At 39.9% G+C, this 9,568-nt stretch overlaps 1 long non-coding RNA gene across 1 annotated transcript; it reads left to right on the plus strand.

Moving 5' to 3' along the window:
- Positions 1-186: 186 nt before the first annotated feature.
- On the plus strand, positions 187-2,837 carry LOC136427379 (uncharacterized). Its single transcript, XR_010754410.1, has 3 exons — positions 187-270; positions 516-666; positions 2,575-2,837. It is a non-coding gene; the product is annotated as an uncharacterized lncRNA (long non-coding RNA).
- The last annotated feature ends 6,731 nt before the right edge of the window (positions 2,838-9,568 follow it).

Consider the following 9,568-nt stretch of genomic DNA (forward strand, 5'->3'; position numbering starts at 1 on the left):
GTCTGTGTTTTGCAGTGATATATTTTCCATAGGCTAATGTCACGTTCCCTGCATAGTGACAGGAAGTGATCAAAGGACCGTCATGTAATGTTAATCAAAACGATATTTGCACTACAATTAAAGAAGACAAATGGGAATTATTTCACAGAGGTAAGAGAGCTTCAAACTGTTGTTCTCTTTCGTTGTAGGGAGCGTGAGCAGAAAGAACGTGAGCAGGAGAGAGAACTACAGCGTAAAGAGGCCGAGCGCAAGAAGAAGCAGAAAGAAAGGGTAACGCTTTCCAATCCAACCTCTTATTTTAGTATTCTGTATCTAATTTCAAATTTCAATCTGATGTGTTTATGATGCATTTTTATCATTTATCTAATAAGGATTAAGGTTTATTTTATATTTCAAACATTAAAGGATGTAATGCTTAATCATTGCACTTTCTTGCTGTTCTTTTTTTTGTTGTGTATCGGACACTAAATTAAAACCAATACTTAGTTCTGACGCATTTTGTCAAATATTTTCAGGATCGCCAGCGACGTGCAGAGATCATGCAGGAGCGGGAACGACAGGAACGGGAGCGCCGCGAGAACCAGGAGGCCGAGGCCAGGAAGCGTGCGGCCATGATGAACTCCTCCCTGAACGTCACCAGCGCCGCCAGGACTGCTAACATCAAAGGTGGGCAACACCAACTATTCAGACATTTCTCTGTAGACCATTGGTAATGGAGTACTGCAAATTAGAGCACCCAATAGATAGAGTATGATAGGACTGGTGTATACCATCACAGCTATAACTCACACAGTCTGTAACTGAAAACAATGACTAAAGTAAAGAACTAAACGGTCACTTTTTGCAACACTTTTATCTATTGTTGAGACAACAGATAGATTTAAGATCATAGTGGTTTGAATTCAAGTTTTTGCTGCACTTTAAAAGTTCAGGTAACATTGCAGTCATCAAGGCTTGGCTAAGAACTAAACCAAGTCATTTTTTAAGACACTCTTACTATTTTGAAACAACACCACACCATTTTGACTTCCTGGTTGTTAACAGATTTTTTTTAATTGTAGCAATATGAGGACATCATCAAAACAGAAGGCGGGGGTGAAAACTTGCACCTGATCCATTTTTTTAAAATTCCAGTAACCAAGAAATTCAATTGGACAGGTGTGGCCTTAAGATTTTGCTGCAAATGAAAGGGAGGTTGAAGTATAATAAGTTCACTGCAACAGAACACAGGCTGATGATTCAGGTTTTTCAAGTGATGCGGACAGGCAATAGAGATAATAGTGCGTCTATCTAACTGCTTTTGTCATTAATGTATTTCTTAAAAGCACCCCCATCTTGATGAGCATGTGGGACAGGCCGTAACGTTTTGTGGCTGTGCACTGACAGGTTTTGTGCTAAGCAGATATTGGGTGGTGTGTCCGTCGTCCTTTGAATATCTGCACAACTTGATGTCTGCATGATGCATGGTTTCAATTAAGGACTCCAAGCACTTGTCAGACTTCAACTTCATTACACTGCCTGTGTAGCTGCCTGAATCTGAGATAGATATAGAGCACAACACAGTGTATTCCGCATCGCTCGAGGTACCGGCTCGACTGCAGGTTGTATCGCTCGAAAGCCGATGCAATCCCGAGAGGGCCAGGACCGAAGGTGATGTGGAATACACTGTACATGTGTTGTAGTAGAAAAAAAACATTTCAATGGAAAATGCAAACATTGATTCCATGCTCTGAATCCACTTGAAATACATTCTAAACATTCTATGGAAGCCAGTAGTGTGTAATATAAACAATAACTACACAGTTACTACTGACAGTAACAGTAGAACCCTTTGTGAAAACCATTGTTTTCATAATTCAAATGCAAATGCTACTACATGTAACAATTGCCTTCTTTGCTAAGATGAGACTTTCGTCCTTTGATAACTTGTTTCTTTCTCGGTCTATGCCTTCGCAACTATAAATCAAGATCCTTTTGATCACAAACACACATTATGAGGGCTTGCAAGCATTATTTGTAGTTAACCCGCTGACGATCACACAACCTGAGATTTTGTTTAGTACCCTGCATGAGTCTACCGATTTCTCGCAGCGTGTGCACTGTACTGGTAAGTTGACACCAGATAATAGACATTCAGGTTCAAGTTCATAGACATTCAAGTTCATGTTGTTCAACTTGTTGCCAATGTTATAAATGGCATTTTGTTAATGTTACATAACAGGGTTGCTTCATATCATGCATATACTAACACTGTTTTATCAAGTTTACTCAAGGTATTTGAGATCTTTTGCCAGCTTTGCTTCCAGCGGTCTTGATAAAACAATATGTACAATGTATATTATCTGAAATATATAACAGGGCTCAAAATATCTTTTTGCTGTCTTCCACAATTTGGGATCCTAATGCTCATTATCTTATAGCCGGGCAGATTGCAAGTTAGTCTTCAATCTATCTTTTCCACAAATTACAGGCAGCAGGTGAGAATTTTGAGCCCTGTATTATAATGTACTACATTGTGCAATACATTCAATGCAAAGTCTTTGTCTTACTAATGAAGTATCTATTTTCTTAAAGGTCCAAGAGGAAGGCTGTTGGGACCAGCTTAGCCGCCAAGAAGCTGTAGAGAGTGGTAAAATGGCTCCCTGTATTGTGTTCAGCAGTGGATAGTGCAAGGTCACCCCTTCCTTAGGAACATCATTATGATGGAAGTCCAGGTATACATCTTGCACTAAAACCCTTCACGTGCAGGTGCTACAAACTTTAAGGCTGCATCTTAGGGTCTCGGACTGGAGTTTTTTTACGGTTTCGTATGTAGGTCGACACCCCAGCCTGAGGGGCTACAATGTTGCCTAGAAAAGTAGGACGGAAAATGTAATCATATCAACAAAAAGCTGTTTCTGGCTGCTTTCCGTTGTATTTATCGGTATCCTCTGTAGTCTCTTTATTTTGGGTAGAAACCATAGAAAAATGTTTTTTTTTTTTTAATCGAACCTGCTTGAAGAAAAACGAGTTTTCCTGGGATCACGGCAACCATGCTGAGGAAGCTTAGTAAATGATGTCTCTGAAAAATGAAAAAGTCATGTGATAACTTTTTCGCGATCTACCTAATGTAATGTTATTGTGTAAATACTATGTTTGGGACCGTATCTGTTAGCAGCAACACCGCTATACTTGTAGTGCATAACAGAACCTGAGTCAGAATTGACCAGAGGAAGGTGACAACAAGAGATGGGTTTTGAATAAAACACTATTTTGGTTGTGTACAAATAACTTTGTTATGCTATAGAATGTGTAGATTCAAATGTCAGGTCAGCATTCAACTACCATTGTTGGTAGCCAAAGGAAACAAATTCTTAGGATATTCTCAGATTGTGAATGTTACGTCACATTTTTGAAAGTGAACTTTTTTTATACATTCATTATGTATCAAACATTATCAAGGATTTTCAGTATTTGTATCACCACCTAGTCCAAGACTTTTGTAGGGAATAAAACATGAATTTACAGCAAAGTTTCTATTTCTAAGGATAGAACAAAATTTATTTGGTAGTGCCTTTTTATGTGACGTACATGTACATGGCATTGTATAGCAGGTCTCAGTCAATGTTTAAGTGTCTTGCATACTCTGTACAGTACTCTCACTGCTTAATTACTTATGTTCAAACATTTCTTTTAACACATTTTATCATTCTTGTTCACTTGTAGTTGCACCTGAAAAGCCTTGCAGCCCTTCTCTGACTGAAGCCAGTCATTTCTCATGCACAATGTGTTTTTAATAAAAGAAAAATCTGTATGATGGTGAAGCACCTTGTCTTTGTATCATATTTCAACCTTGGTCTTTCCACTCTTCTTGTATCAGACTATTCATGCTTGCTAGCAGACACAGCATATTTCTATATCCCTAGCCCTCTTGTGAAAATGGACTGTTCCAAAATTACTTGTGCTAAAACAGCTCTTTACAATTAGTTAAATCCTATGACTTGTCATACTTAGTTCTCACCAGCTATCTTTATCCTATGAATTAAACTTGCTGTACTGGTCCACTAAACCACCTTGAAGTTCAGTGTATCCTCAGGCAGTGTCTGCTTTCATTCTATGCTGCTCCTATCATATATAGATATTACTGCAGTGTCATGTAAAATTGACCAGCTTTTCTCAATTAACATGATATAATGGATTATTCTGAAACCAAAGAGGTTCAAAATGTTTATCCTAAATTGGCCCCATGCAATAAGAGCCCATCCAATGGCACCCCAAGCAGAATTCAACAGACTCTTCCAAATTGCATCTTATATGAACATTTCACGTTTTGGCTTTAACGGTGCACATCCCATCCGACTTAGTGAACGACAAAAAAGTAACAGGATTTCAGTTCACATTTCTTAAAATGTGCTTCAAACTGATACCATGTGCTAGCATGGCTGAAAAGCATAATGAATTGGTGTTTTTTTGGTAAAAATTGCATTTCTGTTTGAGCCTCATTTCCAGATATCCATCCGCGTTGATAGTGAGGTGTCCTCTGATTCGAGATTGACCTTTGTTGCATTCTGTGAATGACGTTGTCATGCCACTCACCGTGGATGATTAAAGAAATTGAAGTACTAGAAGTACTAGGTTTTCCTCTTTCTGACAACATCAGTCGTTACTGAGTTTTATCCTATGCGAAAATGACATATTTTGCAAATGGTTTTTAATGTGAAACTTATGATTTTTTGCTTATAATTTACCAAAATTAGAGAGGTTGAAGAAACAAACCTCATTTGGTCTTGTTACGGAAGGGGTAGGCTTTCACCCCATACACAGTTTACTTCGGAATAATTCCCTGGAAGAGATAGTACCTAGACTTGAGGGTGCACAGCCTCCAATTGAAACCCCAAATAAACTGGCGTGTGCTCAATAATGCATAAACCTAAGATGTGTATTGTTGTCAGAAAAAAGCCATTATATTAATATTCTCAAAGTTTGAGCACTTATACCAAAGCGCATTTCAGGCATATATGAACATGTGCATTATATAACTGTAAGGGGTGTTTATTCTTGACAGTATTCAACTGTGTTTTGTCACATATATTTTTCTTCACATCTCCGTTTTTTTAGTAAATGCTCATGAATTGCTGGTGTCATTTCATGAAATAGTACATACAAAATGTACATACATGTAGCCCATTTGTGGATTATGAAATACTGTAGTAAGTAGACCTTTGTATTTCTGTATTTTGTTGTTAACTTGTTTTGTGTTTTCCACCACAGCACACATCCCTCTCATGTTGCGGAGGATTGCAAATACAGCGGAATGGGACGCCGCTCACGGTCCTGCCGGTAGGTTCTGTATGAAACAATTGTACTATTGTCTTGTTTAAGTTAACACTATAAGACTAGCACAATGTCATTTGTTTACACGGAATCAGGACCAGACCTGTCTGTGGTGCTGAAAGATGAACTGCTGTAGTCATCAGAACACTTAGGACACCTGTTCTTATACTATTGTTCCTCTTTTAAGGCTCATTAGTACAGGTGATTTTGTGTGATGAATTTAAAACAACAATTGAAATGTGATGAACTTAATCTGTCATTACAGTCAAAGCATCCAGAAGCGCACGAGCGGTCAGGCATTGCCCGTACAATTTGCGCAGGAGAACTTAAAGGTACAGACATTTGGTTGTGTTATTACAAGAACAATGTTAAATACTTAAGAGCTTTTCTTCTTTCCCCCATTTCAAATTCCATAAATCTATACATTACTTTATTAACCTCTTGAAAATGATGCCTGACCCGTTTTGTTTTCATCACTTCAGCGCCAGAGAGAGGAAGCGGAAGAATTTATGCGCCATGTTGTCATGGAAACGTAAAAGATATCAACCTATCACTACATCTACTCAGGCCCTCTGGAAAGAGCTAAGGTCATCTTTCACTGCTTTAAAAGGGTGCCCCCAGCACAGATCACTGCTTATCCCTAGATAAAGATTGTACCGTGTAATATGTCATTGTATGTGTGCAACTAGGCATCTCGCCAAGTGTGAGTAAAAGAGTGGACTGTATCCTCAGTAAAGTGCACAGCTGGCACAATGTTTTATGGTTTAAAGACTGCGAATGATATATCTTAAGCATGGTTAACGTTACATATATATTCAGCCATGGCATTGAAAAAAGGTACGGTTACTCAAACTGCATTGGTGTCCATGTGGTGAGGGCAGTTTGGGGAGGCTCCAGTGCTGCTGTCGTTGTGGTGGGGGGGCTCTCAGCGGCTGTGGGAGGGGAGACGGAGGGCGCTCTTTCACAGCGCAGGGCTGCCGCTGTGTCTCCTGAGCATCTCGGACAGATGGATCCAGTCATGCAGCTTGAGGCCGGTGGTTTAGGGAGAGGGAGGTGTTTCAGGGAGAGGGAGGAATGGCTATGTTTTTTGTTGGCAGTAACAAATGAGTCTCATCATTTGGGAGCTGTACTTGGGGTGTGCTGTGGGGGTGGGGATTGAGCTGTGGTGGATTCATCACCACTTTGATTTCTGCTTTGAATGTCCACATCATGAAGAAAATCATTTCTATCGAATCTCTAACCAACGTAACATCCCAATTACTATGAATTTACCGTCCATTCTAAGACTGATTCCTCCGGAGCTTAATGTCTCCCAACAAAATCAAAGTAACCCAAACTCCCTTGAAAGGTTTTATTTGACATTATCATTCCAGATATACAGCAACCAAGCATGAAACCAAAATCAACAAGTATTATATAATAGTATACAAGCAGCACAATGAGATTGCAATGTGCCATAATAGAAATTTTAGGAATCAAGCAACAAGATGAATACTTGAACCTTTAAGAGAACTTTGCAAATAGCGAAAGAGTAAGTCCACAAACATACAAAGGAGACTTCATAGCAATGTTAGGGGCCCCCAAGGAATTTTTTTGGGGACCCCTTGAATAACCATGAATCCATGTTTGGTGTGTGTGTTTGGGTGCTGAGAAGGCAGTGGACAGTTGGCATTGCTGCGGCCCCCCCTTGCAGTTTTCGCTGGTGACAGGGGGGGCCGCAACGCCCCCCTCCCCCGACACACAAAATACTTGGGGGGGGGGGCAAAATGCTGTAGCCACACCAAAAGGGTAGGGCACAGGTTGCATTGCACACAAGAAATATCTTTGGGGGGGAGCAAAGAAATTGTCACGGCACCACTCCCCCCCCCCCTTTGCAATTTTCGCTGGTGACGGGGGGGGGGCATGGAGCGAGGAGCAAAGAAATTATCAACTGATTCAACTGTTTAATTTAAATCCGGCAATGTTTTTCCTTTCATAGACTTTGATAATATTAGCGCTGTGGTGTTTTCTGGGCAATTAGAGGTCATGAAAAAACAGCGCTTACCGATTTGAAGCGTGCAGAGTTTATTACGTTCTTAGAATCTTACTTTCGCACGCTAAGAAGAATTAACACAAAATCGGCAGTACCGGGTTTTACGACAGCCTGACGGTGCATCTTGGGGAGTGTAAAATCGGCAGCCCCCCATTCCAGTTTTTGCTGGTGACGGGAGCGAGGAGCAAAGACATTGTAGCAGCCCCCTATTTGCCGATTTCACGCTTCCCAAGATGCACCATCAGGGTGTCGTAAAACCCGCGGCCGGTACTGCTGATTTTGCGTTAATTCTTCGCTGTTGCATGACTTGAGCGAGGAGCAAAGAAATTGTAGCAGCCCCCCCTTTCAGTTTTGCTGGTGACTGGGGGGGCCAGGAGAGCTAGGAGCAAAGAAGCAGACAGGTTGCATTGTGTGCACCCTGATAGGCTCACTCACAGACAAAAAAATTTTCTTTTCTCATAAGTTCATCATGATCAGATGGAGACTAACACAAAAAAATGCATATTCAAATTATGACTTCATTGGTTTAATCAACAAAGAACAATTACCATTATCAGCTTTCTTGATATACATGTCTCATATGAAACTTACATACAATCATTGATAATAGAAAAGACAGCAGGTGCCCGTTTTTGTTTGGAACTTGATCGGCTAGGAATGAGTGAAATTTCGTACCTTTTTACAGGATTATTGTTAGGGTTTGGTTTGACAGCATCATGATGTGTTAATCATAAGATTACCAGATAAGCATCCTGTCAATGGAGAAAACAAAAATTTGTCAATAGTGTAAAAAAATTCTTATGCACAAAAAATTCTTATTGATGGAATCACTAGCCTCTGCCTTGTCTTTTTCAAGTTTGATTCTAATTGCAGCCTATAACATCCAGTACTGTACAGATGACATTATTTTGATGCATTTCAAAGCTTTCATCAAGAGCTGTAAACTTGTTGGAAGAAAAAAACATAGCTTGCCCTTGGGAACCATGTTTTCCTTGGGAACCATGACATCACTGGGTCGTCACCGACGCCAACTTTCAAAGAGGCTTTTCAGCCAATATGCAGCACCGAAACAACAAAAAGTTCGTATGATTTCCCAGCCAAGGGCCTAAGCAGGCTCTCCATCCCGTTTTACCTGTTTTGTGAAAAGTGATGTCCTGAAAAATGATGTTTTTATCAATTTTTCCTACTGTAACATTGTTTAGGCCTGTACATTGGCCTCAAAACACATGACTTTAAACCTCTGCTGTGAAAAGAGTAATCATCGCAGGTAAGCCAAATTTGGATATATGGTAGAAGTTCAAATCTGACCAGGGTTGGGGTCATGACGTGGTAATCTGCCAGAAGTTTGTGGTGGTCACCCTGATTTCTGCCCCAGATTGCATGGGGATCATTTTAGCTGTGCATAGGTTTTTTTGTATCTCCTGAAAAGCCTGTGAGTTGTAGTATTTTTGGGCGCGATGAAGTTGGTTCGCCATCAAAGTCTTTTTTTGTATTAGTCAGCGATAATGGTGATGCGGTTTTTTTTCACCTGATGACCCAAATAGCAGCGTTTTTAATGCATTTTAACCGAATTTGCGTCATCGAAGATCACACAACTCTTTTTATTTTCTATTTTTCAGAGACACCATTTACTAACTAAAGTATTCTCAGCATGTATGCTGTGACCCCAAGAAAAACCTTTTTATTTCAAGCAGGTTCAATCAAAAAAGTGTGAAAAAAAAAGATAATTTTCAGGTCCGAAAATCAACATTCTACTAATATGGTTTCTACCAAATAAAAGTACAACAGACGATACCAATAAATACATCGGAAAGCAGCAAGAACCTGCTTTTTGCCAATATGATTACATTTTCCTCCTACTTTCTTGGCGGAATTTTAGCCTCTCGGCCTGGGGGTGTTGGCCTACATACGAAATCGTAAAAGAAACTCCGGTCTGAGACCTTATGTTCACATTTTTCGAGATGATTTCTTCACCGGGAAATTAGAGCTAACGCAAACATCTTACAGTTACATAATCCATGGTAGTTTCAACCACAAACTGTAGAACACCCCAAACACATCCATTTTCTCCCTGTATAAACTGCAAAATTAAATCCAAGTGAGTGCGTACATTACTCCCATAGAAAGCAGGAAAACTCCAGGTTTTATCCAAAGTAACTGTTTTCCTTTCTTATGATGAATCGGATTGTGGAGCTAATAGAGCCAAATTTTCAGGGTTTTTTT

This window comes from Branchiostoma lanceolatum, chromosome 2 (genome assembly GCF_035083965.1).
Source record: "Branchiostoma lanceolatum isolate klBraLanc5 chromosome 2, klBraLanc5.hap2, whole genome shotgun sequence".
NCBI classification, from domain to species: domain Eukaryota; kingdom Metazoa; phylum Chordata; class Leptocardii; order Amphioxiformes; family Branchiostomatidae; genus Branchiostoma; species Branchiostoma lanceolatum.